At 33.3% G+C, this 26621-nt stretch overlaps 2 protein-coding genes across 2 annotated transcripts in view; one reads left to right on the top strand and one right to left on the bottom strand.

The window, feature by feature from the left end:
* Dpr12 (defective proboscis extension response 12) overlaps positions 1-26621 on the top strand; it is a 289232-nt gene that overhangs the window by 102228 nt on the left and 160383 nt on the right. The window lies entirely within an intron of this gene.
* Snx6 (sorting nexin 6) overlaps positions 25154-26621 on the bottom strand; it is a 166199-nt gene continuing 164731 nt past the window's right edge. Inside the window, exon 9 of the mRNA XM_083083055.1 lies at positions 25154-25163. The gene's annotated coding sequence lies outside the window, so the exon portion shown is untranslated. The remainder of the gene's footprint in view (positions 25164-26621) is intronic.

Genomic DNA, 26621 nt, shown 5'->3' with positions numbered 1-26621 from the left:
AACGCTATATATGTATATATTGCTAGCAATATCCAATATAAATAGCACGAAATTATTAAATTATCGAATTATCTTAGATATGATTTATATCTTTATTTATAAATATAGGAACACAGTAAAAAATTGTGCGTCCATATATTCAAATTTTCTTGCGTTACCACGTTTTGATTAGTACTTTAATGTAAAATTAACATACAACCTATATGTTATTATTTTTATAACGTTTTCATGTGTTACATTTATGTCAACTTTATAACTTAACACTTTGTATATGTCTCTTAGAAATGAAATATTATTTTGAGTATTTTTAACATAATCATTTTAAACAATCAACATGTCTCAAAGTCAGTTTAACATTCTAAGAAAAGTTAAAGTGAATCTTCAAATAATCTTGAACTTTGACATACAAAAATAATCAAATTTACTAAAATCAAATGTTTCTATTACAAATAATTTAAGTTAAAATAATTACTATTATATGTTAATGTCCTCAACATTTCCTACGAGTTATTATAACTATTATTTCACGTAATTTTTAATTAATTTGTATGTTACTTTTACATTACACTTAAAGTCACGATAACAAAAATAAATGTAAAGTATTGTGTCAATTATTGAATATTTTTAGTTTGTCAATAAGTAACGTACGACGAATGAATTATTTTAACTTAAAATTTAGAGTGGACTTTCTGGGACGTGAAAAATGTTATAATTAACATTTTATTTTGTACTGTGAAAAAACAAAAAGTTATATATTTATGAATATATATATATTTTTTTTAGTAAAATCATTGATTAAATATGTAAGAAAATGCAGAGAAAGAATTTAATGTGTGGAATATGACATGATTTTTAATTATAAGAAATTAATCATTTGCGAGAAGGGAAACGCGAAATAAAAAATAAAATGGATTCTCGACAATTCGTGCTCGATAACTTTCCCTCTATCGTCATCGATTGGAGCTCTCTACCCGATAAAATCAGAGTTTCAAGTCACAGGTGGGCAAGAAACCGTCAGTTTCAATGTTTAATGTTACGAGCGCTCGTTAAATTGTTTTAAAGCAAATTTTACAAGTTTAATTGTATTCTTTACGACGCGAGCGCCGATTCTGGCCAGAATGTGTATCGGGGTCAGCGGGCGAAGTCAAGATAACATGAAGTTTCCTCTCTCGGAAAATGGCCGTGTACACGAAGCTCGCAACGAAGGAGGAAAAGTTTTGTACGTGGCATTTGTTAAGGCGGCTTTACGATAGAAGCGCCTCGTTTTCACTGAGGTACCTAACTTTTCCATCATGCTTGGCCTCATAGGCAGGCAGCTAGATCGTTAAGTAGTTATTTTGCTCATATGCCGTGAGAGAACCGTCTGTATATAAGACATCATACGCCACTGTCAGCGTCACGTTAATTAGTCTTGCTTTGTCGACCATTTTCTCAATTTACATATCCCAGCTTCTTTCATTTCTTTGTGTTAGAAGGACTAGTAACGACTTGTGTAAGAACGTGTAAAAAAAATAATGACTTGTAAAAGAACGTGTCAAAAAAAATGCACATACATATTTTGTGATTGCTATCGCCTTTTTATACTTTTTAAAATCGTAATCCAATTTCGACGCTTTAGATATCATTTTAATATTTTATTAACGCGACAAAATTATGTAGTTTTAAATAATTTTGCTCAATGATTATTTAATTATAATATACATATATGTATCTTTGCAATATCGATGCATTTTCCCCAAATCACACATGGCATATATTGCTTCGCAAAAGCATTGAAATTAGCAGCAATTATTGTTCTATGAACTGCGACATATTACTATAATTAAATTCTGACGTTACAATTGCTGTACAATGGGACAAACTCATTGCGCATGGTCTTTATATAATTATTTGTTGTAACAGAGTTTATTGAATGCGGTATCAAATTGTCGAATATTATTATTATTGCAGATATTGCATAGAATATACACGTCATCGAATGCATTGCTTCATCTCGTTGATTACTCTTAAGAAATTGATTTGCGCGCCTGCGCGAAAATTGAGTGAAAAAAAGGCGCAATCGATGACGTACGGTCTGATGATAATACGTGTCCACTATTTTTACTTTACTGGTCGCTGACAGCGCAGCCCCTGCTCATTAACTAGAGGCAAATCTTTGCGGAACGTTGAGGCACGAGATTGTATCTCAGCTTTGCGGACTACTACTCATGTACAAGGTGAGCAAATGTTTTTCGAAAGAGAAAATCTGTTTTCTAACGTTAGAGTTAGGTTAGGTTAGGTTTAAAAAATTAAAAATTTTAGGTTAGGTTTAAAAATTTAAAATTTAAAATTTTAGGTTAGGTTTAAAAATGAAAAATTTTAGGTTAGGTTTAAAAATTAAAAATTAAAAATTAAAAATTTCTATCTAAATCGAAGAAAATGACACGTTTATGAACTTTTTCGAAAGTAGCTACATTTTAGTTTGAAAATTAGGCTGACTGTGTGAAAAAAATATGAGTATATAAAACTTGACAAATAAGTCCCTGGGAAGAGAATACATATTTCAAGTTATTCAACTTTTGTGTCGGCAAGAAACGACTCTTTGAATAAAGTTTCGCGATCGAAAGATAGTTTTCTCGTAGAATCGTATCAGCTGCTGCTTGCTTTTTGCACATTGTCGACCTATGCGCATCAAAAATCAGATGAGAAGCATTCGTGAGGATGCCGTGTACGTAGAGGAATACGATAGCCATTTCGCTCGCACGTGCAGCGCAAGTAAGGACGGGCACGAAAGTTCAGACCAATGTCAGGAAGCGAATTCCAACGGAGGGATAAGGGTATCTCCCATCCGTAGAACATACGTTCTTCTGCAGAGGGCACATACAATCGTCCGTGGTGTCGTCGTAAAATTTCAATTTTCCCATATCGCGATATCTACAACCGGAGGGAACGGCGTAAGCTCCCCAGATACGGCTGCTCCCGCGCGCACACCCGGTATATGACAGCGCGGTCCGAAGCCAAGGCGGCGGATCGATACCGAGGAGGAGTCGTTCAATCTTCCATCTCGGAGAGGGAACTTAAAACGCGCATTATGGAGGGAAAAATCGCGCGGAGCAAAAAAGGAGGGAATGGGTGTTTACTATAAAAAAGAAAAATTATCCTTTGCTCCGACAATCGCAAATGATGAAAGGTGATTCTATTAATAATTATGCTTGCGCCCGATGAATCGATGCTATGGTACTATTTTAGATATATATCTGTAATTTCAAACGATTAAAACGTCACTTTGCTGCATTTATCAAGAATATTTTTAGACATAATTGGAAAGGGATAAAGAGAAATCGATATCGTGGAATTTAATTCTTTACTTATTCTAAAGATGAATCGCGGATGATATGTTTGCCACGAATATCAATGAAAATAAATCTGCAATGGCAATTAAGCGATAGTCGGATTAGTATGCGCATATGAATTAATAATGATACGGTGTTATCGCGTATGACAATTAAAGAGGCATAAAAATAAATTTTCCAGCAAAATATTCAGATTGGAATATTCTCAGAATCGTTTTGCGGACATTAACGTTAATTAAATTAGCAAATTGATCACTCCGAAGCGTTAATTCTGTTATCATTCCCTATTGCGTAATACCGCGTTCATTGCCGCAGTTGATTATGCGCAATGCGAATACAATCAATATAATCTGATCCAATCCCGATTCTTAAAACTGGGACGAGATAAAGCGAGAGAAATCATTCATAACTTATCTCAAGGACTCTTTAATGTCTTGAGTCATCAGTTGAACGATCTGCAGCCGAGCTGAGCTCACCTCGGGAAAGGAGGGCGCGGTATTTTTTATCAACCGACAAGATAGCTACTGGAAAGATCACAAAGAAGCTCGATAAAGCCCCATCGTGTCTTGTAGTACATGGGATGTAAATTAAAAGGAAGGATGATATTTTTGTGAAAGGATCTTAAAGTAACGTTATTTTAAATTGACTTCTAATACGCGGGTTTCCATCGAAATAATTAGAAAATCACCCGTCATCAGCATTCGATAAACATTGCAAGACTGATTGATAAGGTAAATCTGATTCTAAACGAGGTAATTTTATTTAAAGCAATCGTAGAATGTAATGTAAAATCACTGAGAATGATTGATTGAAATAAAAATTGCAACATTAATTTAAATCTAAAGCTATAGCTTATACGCACTCTTTATTAAATATTTAACATTTATTTGTTTTTGAAATCGAAAAAAATAACGTTTTGCACTATATGTTAAGATAGAAAGGAAATATTATTTTTTTCACGTTTCAAATTCTCTTTTATGATTATTGTACAATTATTTAAATCCTCACTTTTCTCTCCAAAGATACCTGTATACATTTCTAAATTATTTACTTATCCGGTTTAGATGCTTAAAAGATCAATATATTATAGCCATGATATAATATTTAATTATACATTGCACTTTGTGCGACATACGGCCTAAAAAAAACAGGAGAATATATAGTCCATTAAAAATCTCTTAAAGACAAAGTTCACAAAATTCCTTTTGCTCTTAATAATAGGAAGCATCGAAAATAATGTTGCCGTCAATTGCACGGGAATATCTTTAAGGCATGGAATAATTTTCTTAAAAGCACCGCTTCGGTTCAGAAGCTCGCTTCTCGCTTGTGTGCTATAAGAAAAAAAAATAAAGTATCATCAACAACTTAATACGGAATTCTTAAAGAGAATTACTTAGCCAATATTACTTGAAAAAAAGTCGAGTCTCTCGTAAAAGCTTAACGGCAATATTTTAAAATTTACGACGACTTAAGTACCAATAGAAAAACTCCGCAGTGAAATATATGCATAATAGTGGAGGCGATACTCTATTATAAATATTACATATTGAGTAATATAGATGCGCCCACGCGTACTGTCTATCTTTAGAGCTGAAGCTTATTTACGCAAAGCGTGGGTGTGTGTAATGTTACAATATACATATATATATATGTATCGTAATAGCGCGCTTCAGCGCGCTAATTACGGGTTAAACGCCCTTGCAGATGATAATCGTCATCATTAGGCAACCGATCAGTCAATACTTACGGAAACCAATTAATTGAAAAATTAATGATGCGAATCAATATACACAATATACAATTTATCCGCTGGAAATTAGGGCAGACTAGCTATTGGTTCAACAACTATAAATAATTAACGTCCAATTCGCGTCGTATTAATAGTTCTCGCGATATATACGCTTTTTATTGAAATAATTATTGCATCTTCGTTGTGGCCAAGATATATTCGAAATAAATCCGATTAAATAATCAGCATTTCTGCTCATTGATAAATTGATTGAAATTTAAATTTTTTTTATTACATGTGTGAACATTTTAAATTTAGTGAACAAAACAGCAAAAGACTTTACTACTCGTTTACTAAAAAATTTAATAAATTTCCATTTGATGCGATATAAATATATTTACCATTCATTTTGGTCTCGTACAATCAATGCAAGTTGGATTTAGATCATATCCTGGATAGATCTATTCTAGATCAACGAGATTAAAATAATATTCCATAATAATATGCAAGCGATAAATCATCCAAGTTTCGAAACAGGAGATATGTGGCCATGTGCATCATATCTTGATTTTCCAGAGACCGAATGACATTTATCGTTCAGTGTAATTAATCATTAAACATTTATCAAATTGATTAACACAGATAATAAACAAGCGTAATTTTTATTCTCATTAACGAAAAGCATCACTATCTAATACCAATATTTATAGTAAGAAAATTCGCCTTATAATATTAATATTTAAAAATATAAAAAATACAAATGTTTATAACAAAAAAAAAATAAAGAAAAATCGTTGGAAAATCCGAGCAATTGTAACACTGTTTGATCGCGAAATATTGAATATTTGTACGTAAAATTAATATTAATATTTGTATGCAAAATATTTATACGAGGATTAAAATATTATTTTAATAGAAGTCAATGATCGATACAAGTCCTATCTATTATTAACCGTCATTATTAATAATCGAGGTTAATTCAAAAAATAAAAGCTAGATTAGGCTGTTGCAAAAACAAACAAAATTCAAATATAACGGACGAGCATCAGTTAATAAACAATGTCCAACTGTTATCATTTAAACTTGGAAATCGAGACAATTTTCAGATATCAAATCGCGAAATATTGAATTATTGCATAATTCATGTAATGAAATGTTTTGAAAATACATTCGAGCAGGATTACATTACTCGTCTATGTTCGCATATCCGCAATCAAGCCACCTCGTTTTTGGTAAAAGGGACAAATTATCCTGTCATTTCATGCGGGGCTACGTTAATAACTACTTGAACACGTTAGCAGAGATAGAGAGTCAGTTTTCATCGAAATACGGGATCATCGTGTACTGTATGTAACTTGCGCGGCTGCGATAGGACGTATGATTACGATCGGCGCTTAATTGTAAAACGCATATATACGCTTTAATAACAATACAGAGAGAGGAATTTCCTATTTCGTTATACTATCATTTAATGCTGTTTCCAATATACAACGTTATTGCAAATGTTTGTGTTTTTTGATCAGTTATTTTTTATAATATTTTTACAGGCCAATCAAAAAAGTGAAAAATGCTGCATTTTAAAATCAATTTTCATTGCGCAGCAAATTATAAAAGAATAAATAAATTTCGATAATATTTATATAATTGTTTCGATCAAAAATCTTATTTTATTCAAAATTACAATACAGAATTTTAAGTTAATTTTATTATACCGTTATTTTTTTTTATAATAATTTTTTAAAATATATTGAGATAAAATATGAAATATTAATTTAGCGAAAGAGAGATGAAATATAAAAGAAAATTATCTGTTGTGAAAATATAATTAATATAACTGTGCAATTTTGTTTAATACGAGTGACCGACTTGCAATATGTTGTACAATTGGACGATATTTGTTTGCAGAAATATTCTAAATAAATGAGAAAAGTTTACGTTTGGCAAATAACTCCAACATGTTTGTTAACCATCGTTTCCATGTATGAGGCAACTCTGTTTGCGAAATGCAGAATTTTCATTATTATAATAAGAATCACTAATGCAATGTATTGTATGTTGTAGAGACACAAATAAGTGAATAAATGCATATGAAAGTTTAGTATTACTTATATCCTTTAATTTCAGCAAAAGCTATGTTTAATTATATTTGATTATTAAACCGTTCAAGTATTTTTTCTCAGCTTTCATTGTTTCATATTTTCTCGTGAGATTTTTAGATAATCTACAATTGTATCGACATAAATTTCAATTCTTGGTATGTTCCTATTTTATTTGATATTCAAGTAAAAGATAACTTTAAATAACTTTAATTAAAATAATTTTTAAATATTTTAATAACTTTAATTATCGAGTAAATAAAATTTGATTAGAACTCTCCGATTTGGGACATTATAATCTCGAAGAATGAAAGGATGTTCCGGTCAGTATCTTATCAAAAATTAAAACTAGAACAACGGAAATTCAAAATGACGTGCGCTAAGTGATAGTCAAAAAAAGGAAACTATCATATCCGATAATTATGCCGAGAAGAGAATATCGACGAATACGGACGTTGGTTAATAACTGCTATATCCTCGCTTCATTACAGGAGCCGCAATTCGCTTATTGAACATTTAACAGCGGTCACGCCGCAGCATGACCTACACAGGATTAGAAGAGGGTATTGAAGAGTCGCGTGTGATGTATCTATCCACCTACCCCTTTCCCGCCAACAAAAATATCAGCTTTCCCGCGTTAAACAATTCTGTAGCTAATGATTTCGCTTCCGCGTGGCATAAATCAATTTGTTATTAAAAGAGCAAACAGGCGTCAAATTAAATTGGTTTATGCAATTTCTCACGTTTAAATTTATCATAATCTAAACGTGATGCATTTGCGCGTATATATCCGAAGAAAATTATAACTAATCATTAAATAAATAAATTATATAATATATATTATAATTAATATCAATTAAAATCTATATATTTTAAACATGATATTGCTGAGTTTCAAACTGTATAACAATTTTATTTTAGCTGGGATTTTTTATCTTTTTTTAATCGCGCGATCGAAATTTTAAATTAATTCTCCATTCATTTAGTTTATGAAGATTTTAGAATTCCACTGATCGTTATCCAATTGCGCATCGTTACGTGTCAAATGTCCGTAGCATTATTTCAATTGTGACGTTCGATCAGTTTACCTCTCGGCGATAAGGGTATTGGGTTTCCTATTAAACTGCTCTTCGATAATGGTTCGCTCGATCGGTTGATTGCGTGTATTTTGTAAAACCAAGGAAACCGCGGAAAACAATGAATCTTGCGAGTAAATTTACTACTAGACGCGAAAATTTATCACTCAATCGTACACAAATATTATTTCTAAATGCGTGAAATGAATATGCGCGATGTGATGGAGATTGCTTTGTCTTTTATTTATTTTTTTTCTCTCGAAGAAATCAGAAAAACTTTGATAAATATTACGCCGGATAATTGTGCAAATGTTTACTAATTTATAATAATATCGCATCTTGCACCAAGAAAAATCTCCTTAATTTTCAGAAAATCTCCTTTATATTTCAACCATTAACAGATAATAATGATATATGGCTGCATGAAATATTGATAGAGTTGTTTCGACGATTTCCTTTACGCGTTATTATGAAAAAATATGAGAGTTTTCATTTAAATTATCTCACAGTTCTTCTCTCCTCTCTCTGTCGAGCATAAACAGCAGTGCACACGTTCCTATCAATCACAGCATTAGGAAATACAAACATAACGCGGATGTTCAGTAATACCGATCCGCTCGCTACATTTAGCCATATGGAATATGGTAATGCAATTAGTTGCACCATCATGTCCAATCAACCGTTCTATGTCAATGAAAAGCGTAGCGTGCAGTAATTAACGATTAACCCAATTTAGGGGAACGAGGACAATTAACTTATTATAACAATCCAGATGTGACAGTACTTGGGAGATAAACGATAAAAAGTTTATGTCTATAACTTTAAAATGCAATTACATTGTCGTATAAGTTTTATTACAGCGCAATTATCCAACTTCAACATCCCGCTAATTAAGGAACTTTGATTCCCTCGTTTAGATATTTTTATTCGTAATTTAATCACTCATGTAGATCGAACAATAACACGTGTGTACGAAATGGGAGGACAGGTGGATCCAACGATTTAAATAAACATTTGTTATATTTCCATATTTAAATGTAATTCGTCGAGTATATTAATCGGTCCGTAATTAAATTTTCTTCTTAAGCTAACATCAATTTTGATTGGCACAAATATACGATAGCGTCACAAAAGTCGGCGATGATCGATATCGTCGAACAAACGCTGTTTGTTCCTTGTGACAAGCCAATATACGACGTTTCACTATACTATAATATGCCGCCGATACTATCTCATTTGTGTATCGCATTCCAATTCACCACATATCGCGTCTCTCATTAAGCGGGTTTCTAATTAGCGATTGGGCTCTATCCTGTTACATTATGTATCTGATGATTTCGATCGTCACTTTATAACATGAGTAATTACGAGCGTTTTAATGAGAACATTTTAATCATCTCTCTACGAGTAAAAAGTATAATAAAATGGCTCCAATAGGATTCATCATACGTTTGCTTTCAAGTCTGCGCTGCATTGATCGGCATAAAAGTATAATTAATATAAATCTTAATTAATATGCAGTCTTTGAGACGTAACATACATGCCGAATAAATTATTGAATTAATTGATTACGCGATTACTGAACAGAATTTCAATGGATAATAGAATTACGATGAAAAGATATGAATATATATACACAGTAAAAAATAAAATGTTAATTATAACATTTTTCACATGGCCCAGAAAGTCCATTCTAAATTTTAAGTTAAAATAACTCATTTGTTGTATGTTACTTATTGATAAACTAAAAATGTTAAATAATTGACACAATACTTTACATTTATTTTTGTTATCGTGACTTTAAGTGTAATGTAAAAATAACATACAAATTAATTAAAAATTACATGAAAAAATAGTTACAATAAGAATAATAGTTACTCGTAAGAAATGTTGAGGACATTAACGTATAATAGTAATTATTTTAACTTAAATTATTTGTAATAGAAACATTTGATTTTAGTAAATTTGATTATTTTTGTATGTCAAAGTTCAAGATTATTTGAAGATTCACTTTAACTTTTCTTAGAATGTTAAACTGACTTTGAGACATGTTGATTGTTTAAAATGATTATGTTAAAAATACTCAAAATAATATTCCATTTCCAAGAGACATATACAAAGTGTTAAGTTATAAAATTGACATAAATGTGATACATGAAAACGTTATAAAAATAATAACATATAGGTTGTATATTAATTTTACATTAAAGTACTAATCAAAACGTGGTAACACAAGAAAATTTAAACATATGGACGCACAATTTTTTACTGTGCAAATAATATTAAAAAATAGGACTATAAATTTCGAATCCAACTAATAATAATTTAGACCACTGCGTTGATGTAAGATTTAACTAAGCGTAAAATTGACGCAACGTACGATTACGTGAAATTGCAAAGTGTGTGGGTGTTATTGAGGAATGCCAGCACTTTGGAAAATTGCTATACGTTTCCACGGTCTTTCTTAAATCATTAAAGTTGCGCGAGTCTTAATTCGTTCACTCTTCTTTAATCCGACGTTATCGCGTCCGACGACATGCATATCATAGAATAACGTTCGTGACACACGAGCGAGCAGGGCAGTCCTGAGCGACTTTTAAGTCGACTTTGGAGTTTTCTTCGGCGCACAGGGCGGACTAAAAGTCTCTGGGCTCTGACGGGGCACAAAAATAATTTTCTGCGATAAAACCGAGCACGCAGGCGAGGAACTTTTTAGTAAACACCTTCGACTGGAGTTACCTATCGCTTTGCGAGAAAAGTCGTGATTCTTACAGCTGTGTGTTCCAACTTTGGTCTTGCGCTGTAAGTATTTTTACAAGACTTTGATTTGCTGTCGCATTTTAAATATCTCTTTAACGCAGCAGCACAAAACAATCGCTCAAACGTGAAACATTTTAAAAGAGGGATTACGTATTAACACAAATATTGTTGAAAGATATTATTTAAAAACAGGAAATATTCTTGAGGAAAAATTGAACGTGAAAGGTGTAAAAATACAAGGAAATAAAACATACAGAAAGCATTTCTATGTAAAAATAGAGCATTATATAAAATATTTTAAAAGTTCTGACTCTAATTTTAATAATATGTGGATGTTTTGATAAATTTACAATTGATTTTTCCATAATTAAAAAATGTCAAAAAATATTAATATATAATGACGAGAAAGTAACAGAATTTTATCGTTGATTGGAATTGCACATCTTTGAATTAAAGTCATGATTTAGTTGTACAATGACATTTAATGTGTTGAGATATTAAAATATTGCAATAAAAACAATTATGTTTTTTTCTCGAATATTTCCACAAAAGATATATTTTACTATAAATATAAATAGGATTATTTACTCTCTGGAAGAGGTGGAAAACCTGAAATTCTCAGGGAATATTTTTGTAAGAAATCAGGGAATTCTGAAATTTTATTGAAACTCGAAGAATTTTTTTAAAAGTTTCGTTAATTTGCCAATATTTATAACAAAATATTGAATATGCAATATATATGCTTTATTTTAATTTTTAATGATAAAAATAAAAATGTCATGAAAAAGAAAGTTAAAAATTTTTAACACGAAAACAATTTTTTCAGTACATTTATAAATGTAGCATTTAAAACTTCAGTGACTTTGTGTTTTTTCTTTGTGTAAAAAGTATTAAAAAACGCATAAAAAATTTATTTTAGGAAAAACTGCTGAAAAATCTTTAAAATATTTCCTAGAATTTTAAACAGAAATATCTGAAAGATCGGGGAATTTTCAGAGAATTTTTGCACAAGACTCCATAGACACTAATAAAAGGATATCACACACTGCAAAGTAAGAATATCTCCCTTTTTCCCTCGAAGCCAGCGTTAACAATGTCCCAACAGAAAGCCATGCACTCGCGGTTAAATATTGATACTGCCGCGCGTCAGAGAGATTAAAGCTTTTAACCCCCCGGGCTGCGCGAGTCATCTAATTGTCTCCAGGAGCCAAGTGCCGGGACGCGATATTAAATCTTCTTGTTAACGAAAGACGAGCGCGCACCAGAGGACGTCTCTATCGGTGGCGCGTCTCAACCGAGAGATATTTCTTGCGCACTCCATCGTCACCGTCGGCGGTAATGCTCTCCTGCTGCGGCGGATGTCACCTGTCGTTCCTGGCGGTAAAGTCCGTTCGCATCAGATGGAATTCGAACGACGGATCGTCGAGCGCAGCGCGGTTTGTCAACTTCGAGTTCCGCCGTTCGTGTAACTTGGGGCTCGCGCCGGGGGTGAGGCGGGGGTGGGCGGATAGCTTGTAAGTTAACTTGAGAATCGGGACTCCGGCATTGTCATCCCCAGCCATCGACTTCGGAATTCGATGTCGTCGGTCGGTACGAACGTTTAAACGCGGCACGACGATGCCCTCGAAACTTCATTAATGCCGAGTAGATCGATCCGGTCGTTTGACTAACGAGAGGCGATCGACCTCGGGAATTTGTACCAAGGAGGGGCGTCACTTCGTTTTTGCTTGAAAACTGTCGCGCATCCCCCCCCAGACTTTACGGGCGAAGGGCTTTAGCGAAACCCCAAACGCATTAGAGCGGAATGTAGCCTATAATAAATCTTGGGACGTACAAAAAGAAGAAGAAACATCAAATGAGAGAAAACTTCTCAGATATAAATATTAAAATTCTCGGAGAAATATCAGTCATTTTTAATGTGAAATTTACCAGCATATTATACGAGAATCTTTGATCATTTCTTTTTATATCTAATTAGAGGTTGAAAAGCACGTTGCTCCAAAAAAATGCAATTATAACACAAGAAGCTATTTCATATAATTATATATTTAATATATTAATACGGATTTTTAATAATGAAGATTGATGGTATATTTTTTATAATATAATACATTTGAAATAGAAAGGATAAATTATATTGAATATTGAAATTATTTCTAAACAGGATGTCTTGCAACTTTTCATCTCACATAACTGTCATATTTTTAACAAGCTGTTATTGAATTTCAATTTCTCTGGAAAATGTACATTTCTAAAATCATATTTCCTTCGAGCAAATAAATATAGTCTCGATTAAAATAGCATGGTAGCTTATCACAGTGTTATACGAAATATATTTCTATCGATTGTGAATAAAAGTAAACCATTATATTTTTGGTCAAGATTATTTATAAGTTTAATCAATAATTGTATATTATATGATTATTACGCCAAAATTGTAACATTAACGGGAAAAGAAAATATTAATTGATATTAAACAACAATATTGTGTATTATTTGATATGTGTGCGTATACATATAATTATTTCACATATTAAATATATTTAAATCAATCAATATCGGAATATTAATATGTCGGTCACATTATTAATTTTTATTATACCGGTGTTAATTTATTACTTCGCGCCCAATGCGTATAGTTATAATACGATGATATGAATAAATGATGATGCCATACTTCCAGCGTGATTAATCATGAAATGCATACAAATTGAAATATCATAATATCGGTAAACAGAATTATTGAACAATAATTGTGCGCAACAAATCCAAGCATTTCGTTGTAATGACACAGTTCTTTCGACGCAATTCCGCAAAAAATGATGCAAAAGGAAATTAAAAAGTGCGTTTAATCTGGTATTCGCGGCACGTTTTAAACTAAATGCGTCTTAACATGATCAAACTTTGATTATGCCGTTCTCGAAAGGAAGTTGCGCGAGACTTACGCAACTAATCTCGGTTCGACGAGGAAGCCATCCGACCAACTTTTTACGGTAAAAGCGCTCTTTCCTTTTTCGGGGCACGTATCTACGAGTGTCTCGCAGAATTGCTGTAGCTCGATTTTCTTAAAATGTTTGACTAATAGGCGAGATGGCTCTAATTATAGATGTAATTTCCTTTTTCATCCATTTAGTCTTATGCAATATTTAATATTTTGAAGAGTCTCTCTAAATATATATATGAAATAACAAAAAAATATGCAAAATATGCTATTATGAGTATATAAATGTTATATAAGTGTTATATAAATGTTATATAAATGTTATAAAAATTTAATCTTCTTGGTATCTATAAATTTTTGTCAAAAAATCTTATTATCATATATTATCATAATAACATCATAATCATTCATAAAAATAACATAATAATAAATTATAACGATGCATATAAATATATTATTCCTTTTTTTAAATATGTTATAAATATCAATACAATAAAATTAATTTATATTTTCACAGATTTCAAAATTGAAAGGATCGAAAAGTTTATAAAGATAAGAATGTCTAATAATTACACAATTATAATAAATGAATAAAAAGTAAATAAATCTCTCGAGGCCCGAATTTTGACATCTGTAAATAATACTACAAAATTAAGGGGGGATTATTCTATACCTCTGCTACGTAATAGCTTCTCGGATTCGTGCGCGCGAGCGATTTCGTTTAAATCTCACTGTCGGCCGTCCTCGCCGAGGACGACGACGACGGAAGGAAATAAAGGCGAGCATCGCCAAACGCGATATCGGCGGAACAGCGGTTGTATCGCGCGTGACTCCGCATGTTTAAGTGGCATTATCGTTGTATATATATACGTTCGTACGTGTTCCAACAGATTGCGAGTGTCGACTTGCGGATAGGAAAGCGTGTTTGCGAGCACGGTAACGGACGCGCGAAAGAAGATGGAAGACTCGCCCGCACGTTATATTCTCTCCTCCTTTGCCAACTTGCCACATTCGACGTGAAAACAATCCTCTTCTTTTTCTTACGTGCTCGGGTAAAGTCGTTATTTTAGAGATTGGACGGAGAGAGAGAGAAATTTAACGTCTCGTTCGTCCTGTCATGGCAGCAATTTCAACCTGGAGTCGCTTAATAATAAGTTACTAAAAATAAGAACTTGATTTGCACCACTTTTTAAAATATTTTGGAGTCAAAATATTTTTGTTAAATTTTTGCATAAAATTTTACTCTTACTTGGCAATTTCTAAGATTTTACAAGTTTCGACAAATTTGGAAATGAGAGACGTTAATAATTGGGAAATTGGATTAATGTTACTTTGGGATCTTCCGATAAGTAAAACAGAGAATATTGCATAAACACGTATATATCTAAGAACAGCCTGTAAAGTAAACTCGAAACTTAGTATAACAGTCATGTTAAGAGAACACAAGTAAATATTAGTTCGCGGCTTTTGACATTAGAGATATGAACAAAAAGGATTTTAAAGCTTTAATGTGTGCTTTGCATTTTTTTTTTATTTTATCACATTTTAATTACATTATTAATAACTAATAATTAATAACTAATGAGAGAAATCAGTGGTCAATCTGCAGGATCAAAAAAAGGATGCGTAAGATTTATTTATACATACGGCGAGTTTATCTCGATATATTTATTCTCCTCGTAACCTTAAAAAGTCCGATATCCGCCTTGGATAAATTGCAACATAAAGGGCAAAGTAAAAATCTTAAAAGTAAATTGCTGAGATTCACATAATTCGTATCAAAAAAACTTGCGATTCTCTGTGAAGAATTATTCTCTTAATAAAAAAACGCATTTTTATGAAACGCTAATCATAGGATATACTGTACTATTTTATTTCAGTCGCCGTTTTTTCGTCTTGCGCCACTTTTCTCGCGAAATATTTCTCCGTAAATATTTAATATCTTTTTACGCATACATTACTCACAAGGGAACCTCGCAAGTCCGGAAATTCTGATTTTCATGAAATTTTGCAACCATGTAAGGGGGATAAATAGATGAATTTAGAAATTTTCAGTTGCTGCAGAAATAATTCCAAGGGGTGAAACCTTACCCCTCATACGAAGAGCGATTTTTTATTTTTCTTGATATATCCCGGAAAGTATTTTATACAAAAGTTTCATGGTAAAATCACTTTTATTTAATCGTATTAATAAAATTTAGAAAAACAATTTTTTTTTAAGATTATTGTTTTTTTATTTTATTAATGTAATTAAATAGAGATATTTTATTCCTGAAACTTTTGTATAAAACATTTTTGATACCTCAAATAATTTTCGAGATATGTCGAATAAAAATAGATTCATGAATATCTTTAAAATTTACGATAAACTACGAATATTTTTATTTGTTTAAATAATAGAAAATAATCTTTTTCTCTTTAAAATGGCAAGCATAAAAATTTTGATTTAATAATTACTGGAAAAGGGAAAAAAAGAAAGGCAAAAACATCGTTCCGGTCACGCTATAGAAATTGAGCTCCTAATAATATACAATTAGACTTGTAAAGTTTCCTAAAAAATAGGCGGTAGAAAGCCGAGGTGGCTCCGGCACACTTTCCTTATCGCACTCGTGAGATTATCCGCGGAATGTGATTTAATCCTGGAAATAGCGCGAGTTACGACGTTCGCTTTCAGAATTAATGTACACACGCATACGTTCCGCATTGTAATCTCGAAACGCATTAAGAAATATACGCGGCGTTCCACATATCCCCGATCTATACGACCTCGTGTCTGCGCCTTGAAAGTGCACGTTGCAATGCACTACAGGTGGGGACTATTAAACGTCGCCGGCAGTTTGCGAGCCTTAGAGGCAGCCCCGATAGCTGCAAGCGACGCTGAAATATCCGCCGGATTATTCCGCCGTTCTACGACCCCCAAATCGGATTACCGACATCAGAGAGGATGTCATTAACTTGACCCGCTACTAACTAATTTCGTGCACCTGATCATGGCGAGGGCAGCGAGGACGCACAATCCGCCGATTATCCCTCGGCTCGCGCCCTCATCTCATCTTAATCATATGTACATAACATTTAGATTCCAGCGACGATACTTGTCATGCATTGCACGTCGTGTCACGCGCGATATTAAACAAGCGAGCTCGTTTTTCCGCGTTTTATTGCACGTTAATCAACCAACTGAAAATACCCCATATTCGCGTGCACCAGGATATTTACGTTGGTTGCTACCGACCGTAGTTTCGCCTTCGACTCTTATGAGTAGTTGAACGGCAAAAGTTGGGAAACGCGCAAACTCTCGGTTAATGTCGAATGTCGTGGAAATCGTTTAAAATGTAAGTTAAAAGTCGTGTTCTCCCCCGGAACTTTCGCCGCATCCCCTAATAGAGTTTGCGCAAATACCATTACGCATCTCCAGGAATTCTCGCGGAGCGAGTCTTCCTGGCCTGTCGATATTTTCCAGGATCGCGTAACTACAGTTCAATCCTTAATCCCCCAAAGGTGACAAAGATTGTGCCTGCGGCGACCTCGCCCCCGATCCAATGCATACGTAAGAAGCTTCATCAGATGAATGTAACCTTGGTTACATTCCCGGGCATCCCTACGAGTTCGAGTGTCTGACAGCTTTTTCCTTAAATAAATTTTCTCGCTCGGTCGAACGGCCGCCCCCCCCTCTCGGAGTTGCGTTACAAATTACTTTTCGCGTTAAATATTTATGAAGAATATGTCATCGCATTTATCATGGAATCTACTACTATCTGACTGTAACCCGCGCGTATTTGCCATCACATGCTAACTATTGATGTTGTTTGCTTCTCTTCCAGCTCTTTCTGAAATTCTTGTCACTTACAGCCACATGTATTTTTGATATTGGAACTGTTATCACATTTACTTTCATCAAACATCTTATTTTCTGTGACATCACTTCTTGATTTCTCATATTTTGCAGAAAGATGTGGAATAATGATACTAGTATCGATATATTTTACGATAAAAATAATCAAAAAATTAGTGTATCATGTCCCAAATAGCATCTATGTTCAAAAGACATTCAGAGGACATCCTAAAGGTGTCTAATCGCCCAAAGACGTCTTCGAGATATCTTCTGGACGTCTTTTGGATATGCATTCTATGTGGGATATTATATTAAATGGTCGGTAAAATGAACCAATGAAAAGGTAACAATGAATATTGCAAAAAGGGTGTACCCTAACAACACACATGTCCAAAAGACGTCCATAGAATATCTAGAAGACAGCCAAAGGATATTTTATGTCCTCTGGATGTCCTCTCGATGACCTCTGGACATCTTTTGGACATCTTTTGTGTGTTGTTAGGGTATTTAGAGAAGATAGTTTGAAGGGAAAAAGGAACTTTGAGAAAGGAATCTTGAACAGGCAGTATCGGTCTCGCAGATGGGAATATATCGATTGGCGGTTACCATTAATTTAATGCAAGAACGAAGACTACGTCATAGTTGCACTCCCGGGAGCTTCGTGGGGATCTAATGCATACATAAGAAGCGTCACCAAACGGGTGCAAGCGCGGCGTGCCCTCTACAAACGCTCCATTTATCGATTCCGTACCAACGGAAAGCTTTCCATTAGCGGCGTACCAAGGCGTTCCTATACGTGCTGCACACGTTGCGACGATGTGCATTTACCACGTTTGTACCGGGAGCTCTCTGCCTATTGTAGCCGGCCAATCGCTATCGCGGAGCCGCGTACAAACGTGTATCTGGGCACTTACTTACCTCACTACCTACAACGATGTGTGCCTATTGTGCCTCGCACGTACACCATACGACGAATCAATAATGCAGCTCACGCATATGCATTAAATCTGCACGTTTCGCTTTTATATCGATGCGACCGTTCGTTGGCACCAACGAAAAAACAGTTCTTGAACGCGCATTGTCGGCCGCCTCGATTTACGTCAATCGCGTTATTGTGCTCGTATCAACGAGAATTTATTCCGATCGAGTGGACGTATCGCGTCGCGAAATAACAATAAAGTATAAAAATTAAGTGACAAAGGACGGGGCGAGGGGCGGCCATGGACGACGGCGCCGATTTTCATGAAATATTTTCTCGAGGCACTTTCCGCATCAAATAGTGTAAATTAATTAAAAACCCCGCGAGAATTGGGCATCGGAATCATACAAATTTTCCAGCTATTCTCGTGCTTGCATAAAGCTTGTATGAATATTTATTTTACGGAAATTAAAATATTAACCCCCTCACACCCTATTGCCTTTTTTTGGCACTTTCGAGGTGTACAGGGGGATCATTTTTGTCTAACACATTTTCCAGAGGGTTGAAAAAATCTGAAAAAAATCATACATCTTTTTTGATTCGTCTAAATAAAGACTAGAATAATAAATTTGCTTTAATATATTCGATTTAACGAGTCGCAGACGATGTCGTGACACATAAATTTATGAAACTAGAGAAAGTAGCGTAGAAAAATATCGCGCATTTCAAAATCGCCCCAAAGTAAAACGGATCGCGAGAATGCGATGCGAAAAACGCGTTTTCACTTCCCTCGCTCGGAAATAATAGGTGCAATGAACTTTATTGCCCTAGGCGTTATGCGGTGCAATAAAGTGGGATACGCACTTTTTCTTCTTTCGCCTCTCGCGTTGCGACATATAATATGCCGCTCGTATAAAGTGGTTGACACGAAGGGCATAAAATGCGTTGAAAATTTCAGAAATTCTGCCAAAACCGCGTGTTCCTCGCACGTTCTCCCTTGCACATAAATCCCGATCACACTTCTTGTTATTTCCCCTTAGTATACATATAATATTCCATGCAGATATGACGTGTAACATAAAGTATTTTGATAAATACAATTTTTCTATTTTTCTAAAACGGAAATCGTTCATCATCATTTAATTGTTATATAAATTCGTGCACTTTTTTCTCCGAGACAGATATATATTTACGTTTAGAGAGTCGAATACATTTTTTAAAGGATTTTATCTCGGAAAGAGAGATCCTTCCATGATATACAATTCTATAAATAAAAGATACTCTATATATATGGCATTCGTCGTTAAACTGCAAATATCTATTTGGCTGTATTTATTTCTATGCTTATGAAATGAAAAATTAAATCAATTATTTCATTAAATTAAATTTAAAAAATCGGTTCAGTTAAATTAAAATTTTATGGCAATCATTATCGATCATTAAAAGAAAAAATATATATATATATATATATTTTTTTTAAGAAAGAAATTGTTTTTTTGCGACTTTTTATTATAATGAAGTATTGATCACAATATATTAATTTTTTGTAAATTGATAATTCTGCAAAAGTGAACAGATCCTAATAAAATAAATAATATTTCAGAAAAATTCTACTTTAAAAGTCATATTTATTTAATAATTCTCACGGGATTAAAAAAGAATAAAAGTATCTTTGTTTAAGAGCACAAGGCTTCTTGATGCATTGGTTTTCCAAATTTTTGACTTAGTTGCAGTATTCTCAGAATAACGCGATATGCACGCGCAAATATTTGCGCGCGACTATTAGCAAGCATATTTTCCCTCATATAATGTACATACATACGCGTTAGATTTCACACGAAGAATGAATGAAGGGATTATGCGAGGAGGGAATAACATGAGATACGACACGAAATGTACGAAGAGGATAGTCCGCGCATACAAAGAAAGCGCGCGAGCGGAAAGGAAGCGGGAAAGGGGGGGCGGGAAGGGGTGAGAAAAAAATGGAGAGAGCAAGATAAGAAGAATCTCTGCGAAAACGAGAATTATAAAGAGGCGACCGTGTAGATGGTAGAAGGAAGGAAGTGTGAAAAGTGTGCCGACTTTTATTACTCGTCTCTCCTATCCGTGTATTTTTTCGCATATATCTCTTTCGCTAACACCGGGTATACGAGTGAGCCGCTCTTGCGCACCTACCCTCTTTATATCGTCGAAAATAAGGTGCGCGCTCTATCAAGGCGCTGTCGCGACCATCGCCCCCGACGGTGCAAACACGCCCCGCCTTTTTTCCGTCGTTCTCACGAATAAATAATTCGCTCATGTATACGCGTCGCGTCAAATTAACTGTTTATTATCCCCCCGGAGACGGCGATAAATTCTCCGAAGCGGCAGTTAGAGCTTTTCGAGGAAAATTCGTGCGCTATTCTCACAATGAATCTAGGTATATTTATGGAGGAGCAACGTATTTATCACGTCTTCCCATCGCGTTTTGCTTCGAATTGAATTTCGCGATATTTACACGTATATTTTAAGCTCTCGACCGTCCACGCTTTTGTGTATTTCTTTTTAAATGCATCGCTTTTTATTACATAATTGCATTCATTTGTTTCACATCATATTCCCTCTATTATTAAATTGCATCCATTATTCCGTCCATTATTTTATTATTTAATTATGTCTAATATACAGGGTGTACGTGTATTATTAAAAACACATTTGATGATAAAAATATAAATTTTTATAATTAATTTTCTCTCTTTTCAGGAAAAAAACAGATAAAGCAGCGATATTTTAAATAATAAATGATAAATATAAATATTTTTAGTTGAGTGATATAGTTGAATATGCATTAATAATTAGCCTAAATTTGTCTTTGAATAGGACTAAATAATATATCGTAGAAAAAAATAATTACCTTTTCAATTTTTGCGGATTGTCGAGTTTTTTCAAGAATGACGTTACACACACACACATACACACAAAATCTCCGCAGATAAAACGCGCATCCTCCTTCCTGTCACATGTTACATATGTGCAAAATCGTCGTGCGATTTTTGCAATCTTTTCAGCAGCGAATCGTCGATTCCATCCGATGCAGTCGCACATTGCGCTTTAAAATTCACGCGTCAACGGTCGATATCGCGATGACATAGATATCTCGTCCAATAAGAGGAGGCTGCATACAAGAGATGCTGCTACCCACCCGCGCGGACATTGATCCATTTCCGTGACGCATCTATGGGTATACAATTTCAGTCTTATAACCGGATATCCGTCTCTCGATTATTCCGGCCGAAGGATACTTCGTGAATTGTATTTGACTGTATTCATCGACGTCTTAATGAGATAACATGCTCCTAACGAAGTAAATTAGCGTCGTGACACTCAAGATTATTATCATAGAGAATTTCATAATCAAGCTTCATATTACGAGATGTCTGGACCTATTAATATCCTGAAATATATAATATTAATAATCCATATGTAAAATATATAAAAGATATAAAAATAACAAGATTTGAAAGATGTAATAAATATAAAAGATATAAAACAAAACAAAAGATATAAATTATTATTATATAAATTTTGATAACAAAATATTGATGATTGTGCTAATATTGATAATATCTTTAATACATTTTTAAATAGTAGTTTGATAAATTTAAATAAATTAAATATATAAATTATGTGCATACGAGAGAGTTTTATAGCGAAGCACGCAAGATGGACTGCGAAATAATTTTTTTCTCGTTTCAGCTTCCTATTCATGTATCGTCTTGCTGAAATACGCAATTTTCAGTTCAGCGTACTCATATTGCATTAGCGCCCGTTTTCAAATGTTGCCGCATTAAAGACTATTCGGTATAACATGGCGTAGAAATTCCTTTACGTTACGTTGCTGTACGTTCAACCTAATTTCGTTCTATTAATTAGCACTCCAGAACCGCGATTTTCATTCGAAAGCCAGGAAGCCGCGCGTGAACGCTTCGTGGTGCACAATTAACGGGGGACTTTCCTGACGGTCGTTCCTCGCAAAGAGGAACGTGCTGCTTTTGATGTCGCTCGCGTCCTCTCGCTCTCGATAACGATCGGTTTTTAAAACCTCACCTAGTTGCGTTGATATACGCGAAGGAACACTTGTAAATCGGTCTTTTGAAATCTGCTCCGCGTCCAGATGGCGGGCAGCAGTAGTAAAAGCGGCAGATTTTTCCGACCGTGACACCTGCTGCGCCTCGTGGCTGCAAGGATTTGCAGGATCGCTTTAATAGGCACCTTTCATATCCGTCAATCCGATTGTTCCATTTATTAACGTTCGTTCTCAGTACATATGAGCGATTTAATAAATAAACGGACATACAAAACACTTTTTGATCGTACACAGTAAAAAATTGTGCATCCATATGTTAAAATTTTCTTGTGTTACCACGTTTTGATTAGTACTTAAAATTAACATATAATCTATATGTTATTATTTTTATAACGTTTTCATGTGTTACATTATTTATGTCAATTTCATAACTTAACATTTTGTATATGTCTCTTAGAAATGGAATATTTTTTTGAGTATTTTTAACATAATCATTTTAAACAATCAACATGTCTCAAAGTTAGTTTAACATTCTAAGAAAAGTTTAAGTGAATCTTCAAATAATCTTGAACTTTGACATACAAAAATAATCAAATTTACTAAAATCAAATGTTTCTATTACAAATAATTTAAGTTAAAATAATTACTATTATATGTTAATGTCCTCAACATTTCTTACGAGTTATTATAACTATTTTTTCATGTAATTTTTAATTAATTTGTATGTTATTTTTACATTACACTTAAAGTCACGATGACAAAGATAAATGTAAAGTATTGTGTCAATTATTTAACATTTTTAGTTTATCAATAAGTAACATACGACGAATGAGTTATTTTAACTTAAAATTTAGAGTGGATTTTCTGGGATATGTGAAAAATGTTATAATTAACATTTTATTTTTTACTGTGTAGGTCCATTATAATAAGCTTGAATAAAATGAATTTATTAATAATGTTTTTTCTTTATTTTTGCTTTCCTAGAAATAATAATATAGCGATATAAATCGAATAGAAAGTTGTTTCCTTGAATTATAGTTATTTCTTTGAATATGGAAATTAAAGATCTTGTTTTCGTAGGAATCTAAATTTCACTCTTTATGATTTATATTTTCGAAAGGATTTATTGACATATCTGTTTGTAACATATGTTATCGATTATAAACCGCAATGTTTCTCTAGGATACGATGGAATCTTATTTATGTAAAGTTCAATTCTTTGGAATGTTTTTATACATCCTTATATGCTTCATAAATCTTTGATATCCTTTTATTACCGATTTCATGCGCTTAATTCCCCTATTTTGCAATCTGACCTATCATTTAAATAATTTCAATAGATGAGATCTTGCCCTGTAATATAGAACGCGTACAATTTGCATGTCGAGAAGTCAGGCAGCTTTATAAACCCCCCGCATTGTAATTCGCAACGTAATGCCTTGAAGCGGCAGATGCACTTGACGTAAGTGGAATGCAACAGTGCGTATCACGCGGAGTACTCATTCCACGAATCATCATTCCATTCATCGGCGTTCGACTTGCGGAAGTTACGCCTGGAATTCGTACGAGGAAGCAGAGAATGCGCTCCGGTAAAGTTAGTTAAGGACGATATATATGACTTCTACTCATCGCCTTGTGCGATGTATCGATATTCACAGAAATACACTTCTTTAGAAATGCGAAAGTAAAGCAAATGTATAGAGTAAATAGAGTGAATAGAGTAAATGAAACTGCCCTGTTGATGCTCATCTATCTATTCTATTTTTCTTTGCTGTAACAGAAAGCTTTATAGTCTTGCAGAAAAATAACATTTGCACATTACATTGACAACGCATTTGCATTTTACATTAATCATTGTATCGTGCAAGTAAAAATAAAATTATATTTAATCTATCGTTAAAGAGTCATATTTTTAACTGTCTTATGATATTTGTTAAATAAAACTCTCTTTTAAATTATATCATAAATAACAAGGAAATTTATATTTTTTTAATTAAAAAGTGAACAAATATACAAGAGTGCGGGATTAAAAGGAAAAATCTTCTATCGCAGCATATTAAAATAATTCACAGAGATTAGCCAAGTTTCATCAAAAGTTTTCACTGGAACTGTGTGACGAATTATCAAAGCACTCGAGCCGGAAATTACGTTTTTATGCGCGTTATCGACTGGATTATTACATAGCGGGCATACCGTATGCAATGGCATGGCTCTCGTCTCTTTGGAGCGCTGGTATGGCGATTATGCATATACGTGTAACATACCAAAAGGTATGGTATTCGGGTCATTTATGGAAATTTGATAGAAAATAAGCGCAAGTATCTTATCAGCTATTCATATTACTTTCGTGTTGCGAAATTATGTGGAGCTCGTGTCCTAAGAAATTCCAAGTTGTCGACCCTGATTTCCCTGAAGATAAAAAAATATCGTTAATCAATAATCTAATAAAAAATTCTCATTGACGATAAAATGATAAAACGATAATTTTAAAATTTTAATTTGCAATAGAAAAAAAATAAAAATTATTAATCTAAAAAAATATATGTATATATTTATAAATTATTATAAAAAATATATGTATATATTTATAAATTATTATAAAAAATATATGTATATATTTATAAATTATTATAAAAAATATAGGCATATATTTAAAAATTGATATATAAAGAAATAAAAAAGTCAATATTTGAATTTAAGACAAGTTGAAAAAAATATTGATTTATGGTGGAATTTAATAGTTTAATACACATATCGGAAAGGAGGAATTATAGATCGATTGATCATTAATTTTGCCCGAAATTTCGATTTACCGTGATGAATTTGCCGTGTATCATAATGCCACATTTCCAGACAAACGAGCAATGGAGCCGAAACTTACGCGTCGCAAAATTCGCGAATCCTCGCGATAATTGGTTGACCGATTATCCTTCCGGTCTCGCGTGCGTCCTGGGTTTCATTATATCGCTATGAGCGTAATAGCGCGCACGCGCGGGGGAACGAAGTTATTTTAATGAAATTGCCAAATTTGATCGACTGTACTCGTATTTATTCGCGAGTCGGTTACACAAATGCTGAGGCACGCGCGTTATCGATTACGGCATTCCGTTAGGTTCGGTTAAAATGTCATACACTTCCGCACGACCGTGAACAATGTGCATTGCGTTTCCGAATATGGATTATATCCAACATGTAGCGAGCGGCCTCGTTTCCATGAAAAACCACTTTTCTATTGAGATAGAAATTACTTACTTCTGACTCCAACGTAAACGCGATTGTCAGATCGAACTATCGAATCGTCGAGACGTAATAATGATCACAGTTTCAAGATTAATTCAATCCTTTGATTGTCACGTGTTAATTCGATCGGCCTAATATATTATCGCCGCTATTGTGTAGATATATACACAGCTGTGCATCTCTAATCACTCGGTTTATTATTCCTTTAGTCTTGGAAATCGCCGCAATTATAGGATTAGACAAGATTCAAGACGAGATAATTTTTGTAAAAATATTAAGATATTGGAAATGTTCAAAAACTTAAATCTTGTCTTGAGCTTTTATTAATAATTTTTATTTAATACTGAACAATCAAACAACATATAACATGATCTTTATAATATATAATAATTTAAGATAATTATGTTGCATGCAAAGTTTTATAAAGGTAAATAATTGTAAAAATTTGATTAAATAATTCTATAAAATTTTATATCATTTATTTTATTTATTTATTAATTGTTTCTAAAATTATTAATACAAATATATATTTTTGTTTATTAAATAAAATTTTTAAAGTTTATAACATAATGTGATTTTTTTTTATCTAATTTCTTATCAAATATTTTAGCTTCTTTGAAAAATTCA

The sequence above is a fragment of the Camponotus vicinus genome, unplaced genomic scaffold (assembly GCF_025532165.1).
Source record: "Camponotus vicinus isolate PSW18456_S1 unplaced genomic scaffold, iyCamVici1.0 SCAF_11, whole genome shotgun sequence".
In the NCBI taxonomy this organism is placed as follows: Eukaryota; Metazoa; Arthropoda; class Insecta; order Hymenoptera; family Formicidae; genus Camponotus; species Camponotus vicinus.
Note: the sequence above shows the minus strand (reverse complement) of the source record. Positions and strands in the feature narration are given on the sequence as shown.